We start from the raw sequence: 16,556 nt of genomic DNA, 5'->3' as shown, positions 1-16,556 counted from the left end.
ATATGCAGTGTGGGGAACATTTTTTCATTCTCAGCATGCTTCTTGTGGTGTCTCAAAACAGTTTGAGATGCCACAACAGGCACATGTGTACTCATCTGGATGCACCCTTAGTGGGTTTTTAGCCACATGTTTTGGAAGCAGACGTATCTACCAATTTGCTCCTGTCTAATTTACTTACTTATTTTAGCACCTTATCTAAACCGGTGCTCCATTTCATTATGCATACATTATCAATTAACAAGCCCTTTAGGTCTCCACAGCATCTCTAAGGGAGATCTCTGATCTCCACCTATAATTGCTCAAATGAATAACTTGATTCCGCTAGGTTCTCTAATTAGGCTCTTCTTTATTTCTTCACTAATAAATCTTTGTTCAACACCACTGTGCTTCTTGTTTTCATCCTCCACACCCATGCTTTCCTCCTTCCTATATTTTAACATCATGGAATAGAAAGATTCAGGCAGTAACTTTGGGTGAACTTGTAAGCCATGTCCAAATGAGTGCAGAAATTTGTGCCACTGCTACTTGTACCTGGGGAATGCCTGTGCCACACATGCTCTGGTGTGCAGCAGGTTTCATAGATTTCATAGATTTAATAGACATTAGGGACTGGAAGGGACCTCGTAAGATCACTGAGTACAGCCCCCTGCCATAGGCAGGAAGTCTGCTGGGGTCAAATGATCCCAGCAAGATAAACATCCAGATGCCTTTTGAATGGGTCCAGAGTAGGTGCTTACACCACCTCTGGAGGGATTATGTTCCAGACCCTGGGCACACGGACTGTTACCTCAGGTTGGGTAGGGGAGGTTGAGGCCAACAACTGTGATAGCCCCAGAAGCCTTACCTGTGGTCCTGGGGGCCTTCCCAAGGCTGCAGCCATGGGAGGAAGCCTGGCCAGCACTGAAGCGTGGCTCTGGCTGGCCAGGTTCTGGTTTTAGGCAGCGCATGCTGCCACCATGTGCATCACCTTGCTTTTTTTCGGCCTGACTTTTTTGACCCCAGGATCTCATGTGGTCTTGCACATGTTTGGTGGTAGGGGTCTGCTACAGACCCCCACATCAAGGGGAAGAAATAGATGCGGGGCTCCTGAGGCAGCTCACGGAGACCATAAAAGCTAAAGAGGCTGTAGTCATGGGGGACTTAAACTACCCAGACATCTGCTGGGAGACACAGACGGCAAAGTCCCACTGCTCACGCAGGTTTCTAACCTGTGTACAGGACCTCCACCTGACACAGGAGGTACATGGTCCCACTAGGGGGAATGCCATACTGGATCTGGTATTGGCAACAGGGGATGACATGGTAGGGGACCTACAGATCGGTAGCCATCTGGGGGATAGTGATCACCTACTAATAGAATTCACCATTAGGCGTCGAGTGGGTAAGGTAACTAGTAGGGTGAAAGTGCTAGACTTTAGGAAAGCTGATTTCAATGAACTCAGGCGATTAGTCAAGGATGCACTGCAGAGTAGGAGTTTTGAAGGGATGGGAGCCCAAGAAGGGTGGCTGTGCCTTAAGGAAACGATCCTTCGGGCACAAAGCGAGACGATCCCCATGTGGGGTAAAAGAGGGAAAGGGGCCAGGAGGCTTCCCTGGCTGACCAGAGAAATCCAGAGCAGCCTAAGGGCCAAAAGGGGACCACATAAAAAGTGGAAACAGGGAGAGATCACCAAAGACGAATATACCTCCTCTGCTCGTGCTTGTAGGGAGGCAGTTAGACGGGCCAAAGCTACCATGGAGCTGAGGATGGCATCCCAAGTAAAGGACAACAAGAAATTGTTTTTTAAATATATAGGGAGTAAAAGGAAGGCCCAGGGAGGAATAGGACCACTGCTAAATGGGCAGAAACAATTGGTGGCAGACAGGGGGGACAAGGCTGAACTCCTCAATGAGTTCTTTGCCTCAGTGTTCCTAAGCAAGGGGCACGACAAGTCTCTCACTGGGGTTGTAGAGAGGCAGCAGCAAGGCGCCACACTTCCATGTGTAGACCCTGAGATGGTGAGAGCCACTTGGAAGAACTGGATGCCTTTAAGTCGGCAGGCCCGGATAAGCTCCATCTGAGGGTGCTGAAGGCACTGGCCGACATCATTGCAGAGCCACTGGCGGGAATATTTGAACGCTCGTGGTGCACAGGCCAAGTCCTGGAGGACTGGAAAAGGGCCAATGTGGTCCCCATTTTCAAGAAGGGGAGGAAGGAGAACCCGGGCAACTATAGGCCAGTCAGTCTCACCTCCATCCTAGGCAAAGTCTTTGAAAAAATTATCAAGGCTCACATATGCGAGAGCCCGGCAGGACAAATTATGCTGAGGGGACACCAGCATGGGTTCGTGGCAGACAGTTCGTGCCTGACTAATCTAGTCTTTTTTTATGACCAGGTTACAAAACGCCTGGACACAGGAGGAGGGGTGGATGTCGTATACTTAGACTTCAGGAAGGCCTTCGATATGGTATCCCACCCTATACTGGTGAACAAGTTAAGAGGCTGTGACTTGGATGACTACACAGTCCAGTGGGTGGCGAATTGGCTGGAAGGTCACACCCAGAGTGTAGTGGTGGATGGGTCGGCTTTGACCTGGAAGGGTGTGGGCAGTGGGGTCCCGCAGGGCTCGGTCCTTGGACCGATACTCTTTAATGTCTTCATCAGCGACTTGGATGAGGGAGTGAAATATACTCTGTCCAAGTTTGCAGATGACACAAAGCTATGGGGAGAAGTGGACACGCCGGAGGGCAGGGAACAGCTGCAAGCAGACCTGGACAGGTTGGACAAGTGGGCAGAAAACAACAGGATGCAGTTCAACAAGGAGAAATGCAAAGTGCTGCACCTAGGGAGGAAAAATGTCCAGCACACCTACAGCCTAGGGAATGACCTGCTGGGTGGCACGGAAGTGGAAAGGGATCTTGGAGTCCTAGTGGACTCCAAGATGAACATGAGTCGGCAGTGTCACAAAGCCATCAGAAAAGCTAATGGCACTTTATCGTGCATCAGCAGATGCATGACAAATAGATCCAAAGAGGTGATACTTCCCCTCTATCGGGCGCTGGTCAGACCGCAGTTGGAGTACTGCGTGCAATTCTGGGCACCGCAATTCAAGAAGGATGTGGATAACCTGGAGAGGGTCCAGAGAAGGGCCACTCGTATGGTCAAGGGCCTGCAGACCAAGCCCTACGAGGAGAGACTAGAGAAACTGGACCTTTTCAGCCTCCGCAAGAGAAGGTTGAGAGGCGACCTTGTGGCTGCCTATAAGTTCATCACGGGGGCACAGAAGGGAATTGGTGAGGATTTATTCACCAAGGCGCCCCCGGGGGTTACAAAAAAGAATGGCCACAAGCTAGCAGAGAGCAGATTTAGATTGGACATTAGGAAGAACTTCTTCACAGTTCGAGTGGCCAAGGTCTGGAACGGGCTCCCAAGGGAGGTGGTGCTCTCCCCTCCCCTGGGGGTCTTCAAGAGGAGGTTAGATAACCATCTAGCTGGGGTCATTAGACCCAGCACTCTTTCCTGCCTTTGCAGGGGGTCGAACCCGATGATCTATTGAGGTCCCTTCCGACCCTAACATCTATGAATCTATGAATCTATGCTAGTTTGTGGGCCATCAATTTCCTCCCACTATCCTGTGCTTGTATAGGCATGTCTGTACTGCTTGTATTTCACAGGGCATGTCCCCAGGGAATGCCTATGCCACACATGCTCTGGCAGGATACCCCAGATGGGGTACAGGAGGCTGGCGCCAGAAACTGTGCTGGTGCCAGCAGCCTTACTTGGGGTCCTGGGGGCCTCCTGGAGCTGTAACCATGATGCTTCTACAGCAGAGAGCCTGGCTGGCAGCTGAAGCATGGCTCCAGCAAGCCAGGCTCCAGTTTTAGGCAGTGCACACTACTGCCACATGTGCCATCCTGCTTTTTTTTTAGCATGGGGTTTTTTGACCCCCCCCCCAAGGTCAACCCCCCATACACACACACACGCTGCAAAGTAGCAGCACAGGGAATGCCTGAATGTGTGGTGTGTGGCACTATAGGTGGTCTGCGGCACCACGTACCTCATGTCCGTGTCCGTCTGGACATGAACATAAAGTCCAAAAGAAAGTATTAGCACAGATAGTGGACTACTTACCTCTGACTCTCAACAGTGATAATTATCCCATTCTTAGCATCATGTGAACCTAACTATACTGCTGCTGGTCTGGGGTTCGTACATATGGAGATATGTGGCTTATTTGATAGTGGCGCTGCTGGGCACAATACATTTGTAGTCTAGACATGTCATTTTGAACCATATTTTGTTAAACTGAGCTAAGGAAGCATGAGAAAATGTAGTTATATGTATAGCCTACATGGATGCGAAAGAAGAGGGCAAAAAAGCCTGAGAACCTCATAATCTTTAGAGTAAATAGTTGTGTTTTTATGGGGATACATTTTATCTCTCTCAGTTGTGAGGGGTATGTTCTTTCTCAGCATGGTTGCTAGAAAGGTGTTATAGAAAAGAATAAGGAAGTCCGCGCCACATATGCAGATGAGACACAAAATTATCCCCTAGGCTCACTATTATTTCTAGAGAATCTGAGATTGAAAAATGCCAGTAGTGAATTGACTTGTTTTACCAAACAAAGATAAGTCAGTTCAATATATTTCTTATGAAAACTTCATTGATAGAGAGTTACAAAATGGTTGACATACACTTAATAAAATACATCCAGTACATTATCTCATACCTCAGATTTGTATCCTTCAGTTAGATTATGCTGTCAGTTTGTGCATTCCAGTGGGAGCTCAGCTAACCCGCTGCTTATTTTAATGCATACCTCATAAATCAAAGGCTCAGAGGCAATCATGACAACAAAAAATAGAAGAAAAGTCATTTTAACAAATTCCAGAAACATACAAATTGAATTATAGAAGGTTATTTATTAACAAGCCCTTCATGCAAATGTACACATACTAGCTAAGACATCATTTGATTTTGATGTCAATATACTTGCTCATATGGCAGGTAGCTAGAACACTACTATCCAGCTTTAATTCCTATAGCACCTCAGAATAGTTTTCCAAAGATGAAACTGGGGATTGTACTTACCAGTAAAGTCATCTTATAAATAAAGAAGTGCAAATATTTTATCATGAAAGGAAAATAAAAACATACTGTGCACAAAGAGACATTGTGACTATGAGAAAGGAACCTGTTCCACAAGAAAATGGAACCATATAATTTTGAAAGCAAATGTCTAAGAAATGAGAGCTATTTATAGCTGGAAATTGTAGGGAACCTGTTTACATTATTCAAAATTCCCATTCGAACCTGAATGAGCATGTCTGCACTCTTAAGGAGCACCTGAGTGAAGAACAGCCCGATTGCTCTATGCTTGGCAAACCCTAACAGATGTAATTTAGCAGCCCTTCACATGGTGCAAGATGTAACAGGGAACCTAGGACTCCTGTTACTTTAAGGGAAAAACTGGTAGGAGATAAGAGTCCAGGTAACTGAATAGAGGTAAGCTGCAAATGAGTTGGCAGCAAGGAAGCACTGTTACCTAGGCAGAGATCTGTACAGTAAGGAAAAGGATAATATCTTCAGCCAGTCAGGGGAGCACCACCCAGAAACCACAAAGTAGGTAAGACAAGAGCTGGAGCCCAGAAACCAAGTCCAACAGAGTATGCTGGGGCTAAAAGGTAAAGCAAGAGAAAAGGGGGTGGGGGGCAGAGGCTGGAAAGGCCAAGGCCCTAACAAGGGGAAGTGACTAAACATTAACATTGGTGAGGTATGGGCACAGATGTAGGGGAGTCCAGAGGCTCTGAAGAGCACACAAGGCAGTAAGTACCCTGGGACACACATGGGCCAGGACGGCCCACCTAGTGAGACAACTGTATTGGGACTATCAGGGTCCAAGAGGGATCTCCTGGCAGAAAGACAGGGCAGGGTTTGCTCTAGGATCTTTGGGAAGCTTTCTAAAATTAACTAGGAACAACAAGGTGTTGCAGGGGAGAGGGAGGGGAGGGGACCCTGAAGTCAGAGAAGAACAGGAGCTGCACAACCACCAGGGAAATCGCAGCTCCCATTGCACAGGACAATACTTGAGAAACTTAGATGTGATTATTCATGCATATCAATAAGGTGGCTGTACTGCATCATTTAGGGTTTAACACATGAAGAGCAAGTATGCCATACTTTCCTATCTGCATTGGAGAGATGGGAAATTCCTATGTGAAAGCATGAATGAACACCAATTTGACATAAATTCCAGAAAGATACATAAGCCCATGACAGAACATGTTAACCTTCCTGGACATTCCATCTCAGACCTCAGAGTAGCTGTTCTTGCACAGTAAAATTTTTAAAAATCAATTTGAATGGGAGATTGCAGAGCCAGAAATCATCCACAGATTGCATTGTGTTAAGTATGGTCTAAACCAGGGGTGTCAAATGTACAGTCATATTCAGTCTACCAAGGCCTATCATCTGGCCCTGCTGCTGCACAGGTTCTTGGATTAGATCTGCTTGTCATCCAAAAGAGCCTAATCATTTTTGTTAGAGTGAAATTTTTGGTCTTCAGCAGTTCATGTTCTTATACAAGATACAACACTCAGCTAATGAAAGAAGTTAGTATTTACAATAATAATAATATTATATAACGCTTTTCTACCAGATAGACTAGGTTCCTTTATTCCTTTATTTGTCTCTTCTTAATCCCTAGTGTCCACATTGCAAAGGATGATACTACTTTAAGTGACACAAGTCTGTTGGCAAAGACCTGGCATAGTCATCACTAGTGTAGCCTTTTAACTGATTCTGGAGCTATGTGACAAACCTGAGGTAGCAGGGGAATGTCACCATATTGCTTAAATAGACTGATACAACCTAAGAAAGCAAGGAACTACATTTAGACTTCAAGTGTAGACCCTTGTCTCTGGCCGCATCTACACAAGACACTGACTGCACAGTTGTTACTGCACGGTCATTTAGTACTTGCATAATCAAGTATTAAATGACTGCACAATAACTGGCAATACTGTGCAGTAGTGTCCTGGCATAGTTGCCTAGTGAGACTAACTGGGCAGTAGCTCGTTAATGTTGAGCAGTAGCATAGCATCACGGTTTGTGCCTGGGATGGTACTGCACAGTAGTAATGAACTGCTGCACAGAGATAAAGCATCAGGAGATAAAGCAGAAATAAAACCTTGGAGATGGTGCTGAAGTCAGCAAGAAACCAGAAAGAACCAGCAAGTGACTGGAGAAAGCGAAGGTCAAAGTCTTACACATGAACCCATAGCAGAGAGGCATGTAAATGAATGAAATGCATAGGCAATCCCATGCTAATGAAGTACACAGTAAACAGGGGCGGAGCTTGAGATAGGAGGAGATATGGGTGGAACAAAAGGGGGGATGAAGGTTGAGTGAATGTTAATGAGTATGAACCAAGGTGTATAAAATGTGAAAAAACTAATGTTCAGTGCAGGTCCCCTGGTTCACGGGCTGTGTGTCTGTGAGGAAACTTTGTCCGAAGCTGTCTCCATTCTGAATAAACTGTTGTGGGCAATGTGCTGGTGTTTGCTCCCTTCTTGCTCTGGCTAATAAGTAACAGCATCCATGAGCAATTGGATCATCATCTCCCTAGTCGTTGGGCACTGCATGGGGTTGGGGTCTAACATTGGGCACCTGAGCAGCTGCCCACAGAGCCCAGGCCCCCAGGGCAACCCCAAGAACACACACACTATGGACAGTTTGCAACAAACTCCAAACATTTTTTCCCCTCATCCTGTGAAATTATGTACAGTATGTGTTTCCAACTGTCAGGGCAGGAGGAGTGGGGAGGAGGTGCCTAGGATGCAGACTCTGGATGGAAGTGCACAGCACTTTTGTGGCAGACCTCATGACCAATTGCCACCTCCTCCTTCCTAAGGCATATTCATTATCTGTTACTTACTTTATAGATAGATGTCCCCTCAACTTCTTTCTTCATTTAACCTCCTAACATTAAAAAAAGAAAACAACAGTTTTGAAGTGGCTATGGAAGCCATTGATACTCAGGCAAATGTTCATATTCATCAGAGTTTTATAAAATTTTCAACAAAAGTTTTATAAATTAAACTGTCTTCATCTGAATGATCTCAAAATAAGTATAGGACTATACATACTAGCAAACCAGACAAGGTGTTTTGGGTAAATCTGATATCTTTTATTAGACCAAATCAGAGAGTTGGAAAATATTTTCTTTGCAAGCTTTTGGGTACAAATACCCTTCATCAGGCTGAGGAAGCATCTACAGTTGGGGCAGGTTATAATGTGTCATAAAATCCAATGTCTATATTTAGTCCATGTTTTATGTATCCAGGAGTGAAGTTCATAGGCTCATCTGTGAAAAGTGTTTTGTAAATTCCCTTTGAGTATTAGAATTGAGAGAATGGAGAAAGAATGGTTTTCTTGTGAGAAATGTGCCCCTACAGGTAATTGGGTATTTTTATCTCTGATGGATTTCCAGCGTGTGTTCATTCTGCTGCACAGTTGTTGTTTGTTCTCTCCTACCTATTTTTCATCAGGACATTTGGTGCACTAGATGAGATATATTACATTTCTAGAGGTGCAGGTATAAGATCCAGGAATGCTGATGGTTCTCTACACTCTGTTGTGGAGTGTAGTAATTGAGGGGGTGGTGGAAATATGTTGGCATGTTTTCATTTCTTGTCATGGCATTAGCAAGATTCAGTGCTTGTTTGAAGGCTTGGATGGGTGGTTCTGAGAAGATCTCTTTAAGATCTTTAAACAAACTCTTTAAATTCCATGCAGCTGGATGCAATGCAGCTGAAGGTGCAGAGGGAGTTGGCTGTTGTGGTTGCAGAACCACTGGCCATTATCCTTGAAAACTCATGGCATTCAGGAGAGGTCCCAAACAGTTGTAAAAGGGCAAATATAGTACTCATCTTTAAGAAAGGGAAGAAGGAGGATCCAGGGAACTATAGACCAGTCAACCTCACCTCAGTCCTTGGAAAAATCACGGAGCAGATCTTCAAGAAATCCATTTATAAGTACTTGGTGGAGAAGGTGATGATCAGCAGGAATCTGAGTTTTCTGTTTTCTGTGGAAAGATACAGAAAAATGTAGATTTTCCCTTTTAAAGGAGAAAACTGTTGGAAACCACAGGTTTCCCCTTGCAGGCTGGCAGCATTCCAGCCTGCAAGGAGCTGTTTGAGGCTGGGAGGAGCAGGGGGAGGACAATTGGAGGTAGGGGGTGCACACACACACACACGTAGCCAACATACAGCCAAGCAGGGTGATGGGAGCAGCCCCAGCAGTTGGATATGGACAAGTCTATAGCAGGGGGATTGGAAGGCTTGGGGACTGTTTGGGGGGGCTGTAGGAGGGAGGTGGCATGAGGGAGAGGGAGGGGGCAGGTGTTTACTGGCTGGCCAGCTGGCTGGCCATCTCTGAAGGAATGTGTCTGGGCACTGGGACTACAGCAGAGCAGGCGGGGGGGGGGGGTCTAAGGCAGTGCTTAATATTGCTGGTGATCCCAGCTCTGCACTGTTTCCAGTGGGGCCCACCCTGAGGTAGTGCTTGTCCTCCCCCCTGCATCATGCTGCAGTCCCAGCCTCAGCCCCAGCCAGCAGTGTGGGGCAGCATGTGGTGCCCCAGCTACTGCCTGTGCTTCTACATGAGGTGCTGGAGGTCATCCCCACCATGTCCCACCAGACCATCATCCTGTAGTTCCATGGGGGACAGCAGAGGAACCCTCTTGCAGGCCAGGGGAGGCTGGGGCTGTGGGTCAGGAGAGAAGGGCACCAGCAGGGTTGAGGGGGGCTAGGGGGCTCTGGATCAGGAGTGAGGGGCACTGAAAGGGATGTAAGGGCTGTGGTTTGGGAGAGGGAAGGACTGTGGGTTGGGAGTGAGAGGCATCAGCAGGGCCAGGGAGCTGAAGGTTAAAAATAAGGGGCACCAGCAGGGATGGGGTGGCTGTGGGCTGGGAGTGAGGGGCACCAGGGGGGATGAGGGATGGTAAGTTAGGAGTGAGGGGCTCTAGCAGAGTCAGGGGGCTGCAGGTTGGGAGTCAGGAGCACCAAGAGGGCTGCAGAAGCTGTGGCTTGTGAGTGAAATGCACCATCAGAGTCAGGGGCAGGTCAGAAGTGAGGGTACCAGCATAGCCAGGGGGAGTGTCTGGCGTGAGGGCACCACCAGGGCTGAGGGAGCTGTGGGAGTGAGGGGCAACAGCAGGTACAGGGCACTGGCATATCAGGGCTTCTCAGTGCCACAGTGCATCAGGGGAACAGCCATAGCCGGACCTGTATCCTGGAGTGTGAAAGGGGCAAGGGAAGCTCTGTTTTTATATAACAAAAAAAAAACCCAAAATTAAACGTCAAATATATAGGTATTTAGAATTTATTTTATTATAATGATTGAGGCACTGGTAGGCTTCCAAATTGCTTTAAAATTGTAAATATATCAATAAAATATTCTGTTAAACTGACACCTATACACACACATATAGTGGTTTCATAGTTTCATAGTTGGTAGGGTTGGAAGGGACCTGAGCAGATCATCAAGTCTGACCACCTGCCATGGCAGGAAAAAGTACTGGGGTCAAATGACCCCAGCGAGGTGTTTGTCTAAATTCCCCAGGGTAGGAGCCAGCACTACTTTGCTTGAAAGTTGATTCCAGATCCTAGCCACCCTGACTGTGAAGTAGTGCCTCCTGATGTGTAGTCTGAATCTACCCTCTGCCAGCTTGTGACCATTATTTCTACTCACTCCTGGTAGTGCTCAGGGGAACAGGGAGTCCCCCAATAGCTGCTGGTCCCCTCTGACTAGTTTGAAACAGGCCAATAGATCTCCCCTCAGCCTTCTCTTGTGGAGTCTGAACAGGTTCAGATCCCGTAGCCTCTCATAGGGCCTGCCCTGCCTCTCATAGGGCCCCCTGATTATGTGGGTGGCCTTCCTCTGAACCCTCTCAATGCTGTTCACATCTCTCCTGAAGTGCGGCGCCCAGAACTGGACGCAGTACTCCAACTGCGGCCTGACCAGTACCGCATAGAGGGGGAAGATCACCTCCTTGGACCTGCTTGAGATGCATCTGTGGATGCATGACAAGGTGTGGTTGGCCTTCCTGACTGCGTCCCCACACTGTCGGCCCATGTTCATTTTGGCGTCAATAATGATTCCAAGATCCTTGTCTGCCTCTGCACTGATGAGAATGGAGTTTCCCAGCCTGTAGGTATGCTGCTGGTTCTTCCTCCCCAGGTGCAGCACCTTGCACTTGTGAGTGTTGAAAACCATCCCGTTCTCATCTGCCCACCCCTGTAACCTGTCTAGGTCCAATTGCAGCCCATTCCTCCCTTCTAGCATGCCCACATCCTCCCACATCTTAGTGTCATCAGCAAATTTGAATAGGGTGCTTTTTGGACGAGGGTGCCCTCGTCCAAGTCACTGATGAAGATGTTGAACAACGCGGGTCCAGGGACCAAGCCCTGGGGGACCCCACTGCGCACATCCCTCCAGGTTGAAAATGACCCATGGTGTTTCATTTTAATCAGGGAAAAACACAGATTTAGGGGTTTTGGATCAGATAATTTGGGGGGGGTTATCGAAGAATTTGCAATTTTTAAACAGAGAAAACCAGGATCCCTGGTGATTAGGAAAAGTCAGCATGGATCCACTAAGTGCAAGTCATGCTCGATCAACCTAATTGCATTCTATTCTGAAATAACTGGCTCTATAGATGTGGGGGAAGCAGTGGACATAAGAGACCTTGACTTTAGCAAGACTTTTGATATACTCTCATAGAGCATTCTTGCAAGCAAGCTAAGCAAGTATGGGTTAGTTGGATGAATGGACTGTAAGGTGGATAGGAAGCTGACTGGATCATCGGACTCAATGGGTAATGATCAATGGCTCGAAGTCTAGTTGGCAGCTGGGATCAAGTGGAGTGCCCCAATGGTTGGTCCTGGGGGTGGTTTTGTTCAATATCTTCATTAGCAATGCGGAAGATGAGATGGAGTGTACCCTCAGCAAGTTCACAGATGACACCAAGTTGAGGGATCTGCTGGAGGAAAGGCTTGGATTCAGAGTGACCTAGACAAATTGGAGGATTGGGCCAAAAGAAATCTCATAAGTTCCAAAAAGGCAAAGTGCAAAGTCCTACACTTAGGATGGAAGAATCCCATGTACTGCTACAGTCTTGGGACCAACAAGCTAAACAGAAGCTCTGAACAAAAGGACCTGAGGATTACAATGGACAATAAGATGGATATGAGTTGGTAGTGTGCCCTTGTTGCCAAGAAGGCTAACAGCATATCAGGCTGCATTAGTAGAAGTGTTGCCAGTAGATTGAGGGAAGTAATTATTCCCCTCTATTCTACCCTGGTGAGGCCACACTTGGAGCACTGTGCCCAGTTTGGGCCCCTCCCCACCCCCCTACAGAAAGGTTGTGAACAAGTTGAAGAGAGTCCAGCATAGGGCAATGAAAATGGCTAGGGGGCTAGAGGACATGACTTATGAGGAGAGGCTGAGGGAACTGGGCTTATTTAGTCAGCAGAAGAGAAGACTGAGTGAGGGGAGATTTGCTAGCAAATCAGGTAGATTTAACTACCTGAAGGGTGGTTCCATAAAGGATGGAGCTAGGCTGCTCTTAATGGTGACAGATGACAGAACAAGGAGCAATGGTCTCAAATTGCAGCTAGCAAAATTAGGTTGGACATTAGGAAAAAAATTCTCTGTAGAAGGGTGTTGAAGCACTGGAACAGGTTACTTAGAGATGTGATGGGATATCCAGCCTTAGAAGTTTTTAAGGCCGAGCTGGACAAAGCCCTGGCTGGAATGATCTAGTTCCTGCTTTGAGCAGGGAGTTGAATTAGGTGACCTCCTGAGGTCCCTTCCAACACCAATTTTCTATGATTCTATGGTGGTATGATCCTAATTAACTCTGCTGCAGGATAGTACTGCCAGATACAAGATACTCATGTAGACAATACTGGCTGGGGACATGAAAGTGCTACAGCATGGGGGCTGCCTGCTGTGAAGATGTTGTACCTGGGAGCCATAAACTCCAATACAAACTGTGCTTGAGTTTATTCACGTGCCTTAATATCACATATAGATGCATCCACTGTGTACATTATGCTATAGTCTTGTTAAATGCTGGATGACTCTGGAGACTTTTATTTTATTTGGAGAAGGACAAAACAAACCAAAGCAGATTCCTCTGAAATATACCCAAGTATATTGAAATATTAGCAATCAGACAAAATTACCAATAGCAGTTACATATAGCGGAGAAAAAATCATTATGCTCACTACTTGTGGTAAGGTCTCTGGCCGCTCAGAGTCCATCCTCATAAATAAAGCAAATTTCAAACTCCAATACGCATTAGGGCTTTGTGATGCTTCAGTCGCTGATTCGATTTGGCGGAGATTCGGCAGAGATTCGGCAGAGATTCAGCCTGATTCGGCAGCCGAATCTCTGAATCCAAATTGAATCAGGAGACCCTTTCATCTCTCCAAATCCAATCAGAACCCTATGAATTGATTTGGAGAATTCAGAGAGATCCAATGATTCAGGCATAGACACAGCTTTAAATGTTTTTTCTACATACCTCAAGGTACCAGGCGGCTTATGAATTTTGAGATAGTGGGGCTGATGGAGCATCCCACAGGAGCATGGAGGGGTCCCCAGTGCACTTGGCAGCAGACCCAGAGGTGATTGCCAAGCCGCGGGGGGCACAAGAGGGGGGTCCCCCACACGCTCGGCAGTGGACCCAAAATTGGACCAGAAATACTTCCAGGTTCACTGCTGAGCACGTGGCAGGGGCCCACCATGCTCCTGTGGGACACTCCATCTACCTCACCATCACAGCAACCATGAGCCATGCCTGGTACCTCGAGATATGTAGAAAAAACATTTAAAGCTGTGTCTATGGCCGAATCACTGATTCTTTGAATCAGCATCAAATCTTCAGATTCAGATTCAGTCAAATTGAAATGGGACAGTGATCCAAATCAATTAATTGAATCACTGTCCCCTGATTCAGGTCAAATCTGAATCAAATATGGCCCATTTTGCACACCCCTAATATGCATACTTTTGTGTTGGGGAATTTTCTACAGTTCCGATTCAAATTTCTGTATTCCCATCCCGTGTTCTCTGAGACATCTGTCTCTAGTCCAATCAAGCAAGGAAAGTCTGAATCATGGCATGTGACCATTTTTGTTACCTAGTGTAGTCTTACTAGCATTTGCGATCTCAGCTCACTGAATCAGACCTCACAGATGCACCCTTTCTCACATGCTAATCATTATGACTGAATCAGTTCTGGGATTAGTTTATCTGTAAGGTGAAATGTAGTGACACACCCAGCAGTGAGGGGTTCAGTGTATCAGGACTCCCCAACAGTCTAACAGTTAAAACAGTCATTGGATGTATTAAAATATATGACATTATGTATTTGAAACTAGATTTTATTAACATCTATAAATAGAAATTTTGGGAGGAGAAAATCCACACTTAGAATAGTCATTCACTATTTCCCCCTTCATATTTAATAAATGTTCTTCTGTCCCACAAATATGGCATAACAGAAAGCTGTGAGAATCATCATCTGGATACAAAAGAATATTAAATCTAAACAGGGTCTTAATGCAGTTCATTAAGGGTTTTAAATGAAGTGTTAGCTAATCAACGTTCTACTTTCCTATGTTCAAATTAAGTGATAATCAGTAATCGCCATTGTCTCAGATATACGAAGCAATAAAAATTCTTCCCAAGTACAAAATAAAGTGCCACAACATTAATTGAATAATGTAGTAAGTATTTTTTTTCTAATCTTAACCTTTTGGGGAGGTTTTGTTGCATTGTTTTGTTTTAATTATAAGAAGTAAACAAGATGAGGTTTGATAAGATTTTCCTCATAAAACAGCACATTCACATTAACTCACAACACTCAGTTCTTAAGTTTAGTTAGATGTTCTTCCACTCCATGTGTTGAAGTCATCACCAAAAAGACTGGTGGAATCATAAACCTAAATCGGTAAGTTGTCTTCTAGCAAGTTTTAATTCCTTTTCAGTCAAGGAGCTGCTGTATGCTTTAAACTGTACTGTTGCTGGATTAGCATACTCCAAATCTATAGTCTTGCGGATAGCTCATTTCTTCTTCTCAGTTCCTTATTGGATAAGTGATATATAAGTTATTGATGAAATAGTCATAGTTATCATCCTAAGCATGCTATCTTAGTCAATCATTTATGCTTTTTGTCTAAAAAAAATATAAAGACATGCAGAAGTGTTCAGAGGGTGACAGATACCTTCAGCATCTTGAGTGAATCAATTTTAATTTCCATATCCTATAGGGAAAAATTATAATACTTACAATAATCATAATTAAAATGTAACCCACAGTTACAGTAAGGAAATACCCTGCGTTATTATTGCTATTTCTTATTCTAAGTGCAAAATTATTATATGCCAGATGCTACGTCCATAGCCAAATGGTTAATTTTCAACACACCAAAAAATTAATATTGGAGGTGTTCATGGTTTTACTAAGACTGAAATTGCTTAATTTTGAAAATGTGTATAATTCTTACTGATAATCATTAAAAGGGGAAATGAGAAGATGGGAAAATTATTTAAGATCTTTTAGGTTTCTCAAGACTAGAGAAAGTTATGTTATTTAGATTAGTCCTGGATAAATACTGTAAGAAAATTCAGAAGTCTAGTACCCTGGCTATGATAGTACCCTGGCCATTAATAGTACCCTGGCAATGAGATTCCATGTTAATCATAAATAGTCAATGTAACATGCACTGGAAGTAAATCTGGGTGAAAAATATTGGGAACATATTAGCCAACAAATGTTGATTCAAATTGACTGGATTATTTGTGAAGCTATGCTGGATTTGGAAAAAAAAATTTTTGCCAAAACAATGGAAAAACTGAAAAACTTGAAACATTTTATTTGAAATACATTCAGTACTGTATTTCATTTCCAAAGAGCATTTCAAGATCAAATATGCCCAAGGTCTCTACTGGAGAATGTAATGGAATTGTGTAGCTCATTTGTTATATACTGCAGCATTTGTCTTCAGTCCAAGAAAATGTAAGAGGAGAGAGCCAGATTTTTAATATCTTTCTGTATTTTGGTGTGCGTAGTGCAGAGCAGGACAATTCAGCTTGAAGCTCCCGTTAATACCCAATTACTGAATTTGTTTCCTAAACTGCCCATAGAAAGCTTTCATACCCAATCCAAAACATGAGTCATTCATACTACAGTGAGTTTAATGTTCAGTGGCTGGTCAGTGAAATACCAGCACCAGTATCTGCGGTGATGACTGGGTCCCCACAACTGAATACTGAATCTGGATACAAATAAGTGCTTTTCTAGCCTTGCTTAATATGGAACATCCCTCATTAGGATAATGGTGTTTTTCACAGTACTGTTTTATGGGCCTAGAGGGAGAACTGTCTTCACTGATGGAGGATACACTTCCATGAAAATTATATTTAGCTGCTAGCTAACTGCTTCAGACTGTGATTCTGTCTGTTAAAGACAGAATGGGGTTGTAGCAGAATAAGGTAAAGGCC

Source organism: Alligator mississippiensis, chromosome 1 (genome assembly GCF_030867095.1).
Source record: "Alligator mississippiensis isolate rAllMis1 chromosome 1, rAllMis1, whole genome shotgun sequence".
Classification (NCBI taxonomy): domain Eukaryota; kingdom Metazoa; phylum Chordata; order Crocodylia; family Alligatoridae; genus Alligator; species Alligator mississippiensis.
Note: the sequence above shows the minus strand (reverse complement) of the source record.